The following is a 5,325-nucleotide window of genomic DNA, read 5'->3' as shown; positions in this document are numbered from 1 at the left end:
CATCTCTTTAGAATAAAAAATATTTTTTAAATGTTTTTGTTATAAAGGATTAAGAAAAAAAAAAAAAAAACTTAAGGGTACTTAGAATAATGGTTGGCCAGGGAGGGGAGGAGAATTGTTGGACTAATGGTACAAAACTGTGTTATCTACCCTAAGTGAATCATTGTGCAGTATATGCATGTATTGAAACAGCACACTGTACCCTACAAATATGTAAAAGTAAACGTTAAAGTGAAAATAAACACACACACACAAAAAGCATAAGGGTACAGAAAGTATGACAATAAAGTATAGAAAAAGACAATTTGTGTATGCACTAAATCAAATAAAGTGGATGATTATATTAATATTAGACAACATATACTAAAAAACAAAAAGCAATTTCGCCATAAAGGTGAACACTTCATAAGTGTTCAAATCAGGATTAGTTCAGCAGGAAGATACAAGAATTATGTTTTTATTAACATTTATTAACATATCATCAGGATATATAAAGAAAAATTGACAAAAAAGACAAAATTACCTCTCACAGTAACCAATAGTTCAAACAGAAAAAAAAAAATTCATAAGGACAGGGTAGATTTGAATAACGATTAGAAAACTTAGAAAAATGCACACAATTGCTACAGAATACACATTTTTGTTTGTATACACAGAACATTTACAAAACAACCATATACCAGGCCAAAATTCAAACCATTTAATTCTTACAGAATATATTCTTTGACCAAAATGCAATTAAGATAGAAATAAATAATAAAAAGAAAACTAGTAATTTACCTATTTTGGATATTAAATATACTGTACTTCTAAATGACTGATAGAGAATAAAATACAAAATAATTAGAAGTAAACTAAATAATCAAAAATAGAAGGATTCGGCTAAAGCTAGGGTCAGAGCTCGGGCGTCCCCTAGTCATCAATGCCACGGCTCACTCCACCCTCCCGGATCCCCCGAGAGCCGGGCAGACGCCCCAGGCCTTCCTGGCTCCGGAAAGCCGGGTGGGAGCGGAGCGAGGGTGGAGTCTCGAGTCCCCTGACAAAGGACGTGAAGACACTGCCTTGCTCCGAGCACAGGAAGTTGGAGGAAAAGGAGATTGGAAGGGGTCTAGGGAGCTGATTTTCACAGATGTCCCAAAAGGGATTGAACCAATTCCCACGCTCCTCAGCAATGCTGAGTGTCCATTTCTCGGTAGCCGCGCCAGCACCGTGTGTTTTCTCACTTGCGGACTTGTATTCCTGGGAGAAGGTGACAATGACCCTCGCGTGCAGACCCAGTGCCCTGGAGGGGAGCTGGGGTCACCGCTCCCGGACACCTGGCTTCCAGGTGCTGCAGCGGTCTCAGACCTCAGGGTTCCGAGGTCTCCCTCCTCCTGATCCCCGAGGAAGGGCCCACGACTCAGAGTACTTTGATGGGTGACATTCTTTTACCTGCCTTCTTAAGGGCATGGGGCCTGCCTAAGTACCTTCGCGGAGTGTTTATTATTATTTTGTTTTAATTACGTCATAGCCCAGCAAAGCCGCGGTGCCCTGTCTGAGGCTCGAACTCGGGACCTTCAGATGACGACACTGACCGCGCAGCCGGCGGGGACCCGCGACCCGAGCCGCTGCGCGTCCCCCGGGCGGAAGGGGGCGCCGGGGCTAAGAGGGGGACGCGCGGCGCGCAGTGGCGACCCCAGCCGGGGCCGTCAGTTCTGGCGGCGACGGTCGCCTGAGCAAGGTGGGAGGCGGGCTCGGGCTAGCGGGGCTGACGAATGGCGGCTGTCCGGGTGGACAGGGGCGGCAGGGGCCACGCCGGCGGCGGGCGGGGGACAGGAGTTTCGGGTGATTCCAGAAGACCCCTGGATGTGAATTCAGTCGGAAAATGGAGAGAAGAGATTCCGGGTACCTTGGACTTGCCCACTGGTTTATGAAAGCCCGAGCTTTTGGTTTTCCTTCTGTTTCAGGTAACTTTGCGTCCTCGTTCCACTGAGGACGTCTCATTTGAAGGCGGGGAGAGTGGCACCGTCGCCTCCGAACGGGGTTTTAAAATGTGTTGTAACGAGGAGAGGCGATAGAAACAAGGACGCAGCGATGGATGGACGGACAGAGCTTGAGCTTTGGAGAAGACAAACGTTCAGCCCATATCCCCAGCCTTGACAGTCTTCTCACTGCCTCTGGGGAGTAGTCCTCAGGGCCCTGCAATGACAAGCCCCACATCCTTCCAACTGGACGAAACAGGCCATGCACTGTCCTACAGACCCTTCCAGAACCTTCCTGCCTCCAAGCCTTTGCTCTTGCCTTCCTCCCACCTATCCACTCATCCTAATCCAACATCAGTCATCTGTAAAACCCCTTCTCACCAAAATGGCCCAGAACTAGCAGAGAATGTTTCTCTCTGTCTCTTCTTTGAACCTTTACTCTTTCCGTGAGATGATTTCTCTATCTTAGGGGCAGAGTTTGGTTTGGAATCTTCTGAATCCCCTGCAGTTGGTTCTCAAGAAATGATTTTACCGTACTGATTCCTGAAATATCCACATTACAGACAGGACTTGGAGATCCAAGTGTTCAGAGTTAGGGTTGGGGTGTGAAGTTGGGTGAACTACAGGAGACATGGACACAGCCAGGAGGGGACCTGTGAGATGCAGCAGGTGTAGCTGGTGGGGAGGAGGGAGCACTGGGAGGGGTCAGGCATCGGGGACTCCCCGGGACGTTGGTGGGCAGAGGGAAAAGCTGACGGGCAGCAGTGGGGACCAGGGAGCTGTGAGAGGCACTGGCCCTGCCTTCTCTCCCCCAGGCATTTCTTACCATCGTCTTTATTCCTGAAGTCTTTCCCTCTCCACACTTAGCCCAGATATGACTCCCACCACGAGCAGTTCCTCCCTCATTTCTTTGGTTGGTGTTTGGTCCTCTCCCCTGTCTTACCTCAGCTCTCTGCTCACCACAGATTGTGTGTCTGAGACACTCAACATATCACAGCCTCTGTGGGCACGTACAAGGCCGTCTTCTCAGATTTCGTCCTTACTGCACCCATCCCAGTGCCTCTTCCATGAAAAGCCATCTCCCTAGGTGTTTCTTGAGTCAGTGACTTTACGGATGCAGTGAGAGGAAAAACTCCTTTGTGTATACTGGGCCCCTGATATGACTTCATCAACAGGGTTGTGAGGATTCCGCAGGGGCCACTAGTGAGAAAGGAGAAACTCCCACGCAGGGGGAGCCATGAAATCCTCCATGGTGCCTCCTGAAGCTGCCCAGGGTGTCTCCACAGGCTAGCCTGCAGTTTGGGGCCCCTTCCTCGAAGGGGCAGTCTTGCACTGCCGCTGACACCCAAATGATGGATTTATTTTCGGTGTAAAATTGATCATAAAATTTTCTGAAGTGAACATAACCTCAAGATTTTATTGTCTTCAAAATAAAACAGAAGATGAAGCTTAGAACTAGATCACTTGGCCCTTTCTCTTCTTACCTCTTCCAAATTCAAAATGCTTGCATCTCTTAATAGTAGCATCCTCTTAAATCTGCAGTTGGGCTCCACACACTCACGCCTCAGTACAATCTTGTTTGTAGTTTCAACCCTTTTCTGGAAAATTGGCTTAGTTTGCCCATCATAGCCACTCTGCTTCCTGCCATACCGCCTCTTTCCCTGGGCATACAGAGAATCCTTGCCCTTCTGGTACTGGGTCACTTTGTGGAGTTGGTGCTTGCTACGCTTCTTACGGAAAGTTGGGTGGATTTTAGGAACGTTCACCATGTTTCGGGAACGCTGTTGGCACGGAAAGCTATCATAAATTTCTAAGTCATTTGTAGGGTGGAGCTGGTAAAAGCGAAACTAAGAAGCAGTTCTCCCAACTATGGGGAGAACAGTTTGAGGAGTAGTCTTGATAGTGTCAAAACAATTTTTTTAAACCCCAAACCTCAGATTGTTTTCCGCATAAACCCTCTTGGGCAAACCTTAGTTACTATTTGGGGAAAGCACAGAGATCATATTTTCTTAAGCAGGCCTAAGGGAGACCACAGGTAGAAGGAATGGGAGACACAGGAAGTCTTTCCATGTGCGGCAGTGGCCTCCCCAGTGGGCTGGGCATCAGCATCTTTGTCTTGGTGTGATCATGGAAGTCCTGGCGACCATGGGCAGCCTGTGACGTCCAGCTCTTTAGAAGGATTTCTTGCATGTATTGGTGGGACCTAAGCTGCACCAGACAGGAAGTACGTGCTGCCCCGGAGGCCTCAGATGACGCCTAGGACCTGGTGTTGGGGCTTCCCGTCTAGACCTGTATCCTCCAGCAAGAAGGGAAAGGTCCCTCAGGTTGGCTGCTTGGAGGTGGTGGTGGGAGGAAGACTTTGCCTGTTTTGGGGGTCGGGCCAGAAGAACTCTCTGGTGGTTGAGGTTGTCTTGCAGGAACTTCCTGATGACTGTGACTTCTCTGAGATGCCTTAAGGGACATGGTTTGTTGAAGACTCTTTCTCTTTCTTGGTGCATTTGTCCTAAAACATGCCTCAAATTGGCAGCCCCCATCTTCTCTGTATCAAGAGCACTTTTAATATCTTGTGCCATGAAGGAGAGTTCATGGGCGTTCCTGTTTAGAATGAAGCTGTGAATTTTTAAGAGCTTTCTAGTTTTTCTAATTTTTTCTCCGGGTCTTGGAGTTTTAGTTATTTTTATTTTGCGGAAAGATTTTGCTACTTTACTTCCTGTTCTTTCCCTTGCTAAATAAATTTGTTTTGAAAACGCCATTTCTGCTGATAACTTTCATTAAGGCTGTGTAGGTTTTTATGATGATTTTCCAGGACAGCACTGGCCCCATGAAGTAAATAAATGTTGACTTTCAATATGCTAGTTTTTCTTCTAGCCCGTGCCTCCCCCGAGCTCAGTGACATCTGGAAGGCTGCCTCTCGCTCCTCCGTTTCTTTCTCTTCCAGGATCACCTTGCTCTGCAGAGCCATGGTTTTCTGCTGATGTGGTCTGCATGGATGATCTGTGCAGGTTCACATTTATTTTCTCAGAAGAGTGCTGACCTTGTTCAGTGAACAATTGCCTTCTGTCAACTCCTTTGCCTGTTCTTCCAGGTGTTGCCTGGCCGATGCAACCTTTCTCTGTTTTGCCTGGAAGTATTCTGTGCATTTTTCCAACAAAGACTTGGTGAAAGTCATCTGCCATCTGACTTGTTTGATGCTGTGTCTTATCACTCTGCTGGCTGCCAGCTCTTCTCCTGGCCTAATGTAATCTTTCAGAAGAGTATTTTCCTGTATCTTTCCAAAAAGGACTTCTAAGACCCTCTGGGATTGCTCAGTATTATTTGATCAAGTCGTTGAAGTCGGTACCTCTCCACGGCTCCTTTTCCTGTA

At 47.4% G+C, this 5,325-nt stretch overlaps 1 pseudogene; it reads right to left on the bottom strand.

Moving 5' to 3' along the window:
* Positions 1 to 3,416: 3,416 nt before the first annotated feature.
* Positions 3,417 to 3,730, bottom strand: LOC103607022 (annotated as a pseudogene).
* Positions 3,731 to 5,325: the final 1,595 nt, after the last annotated feature.

The sequence above is a fragment of the Galeopterus variegatus genome, unplaced genomic scaffold, assembly GCF_000696425.1.
Source record: "Galeopterus variegatus unplaced genomic scaffold, G_variegatus-3.0.2 Scaffold7048, whole genome shotgun sequence".
In the NCBI taxonomy this organism is placed as follows: Eukaryota; Metazoa; Chordata; class Mammalia; order Dermoptera; family Cynocephalidae; genus Galeopterus; species Galeopterus variegatus.
This window is presented reverse-complemented; position numbering and strand designations above follow the sequence as displayed.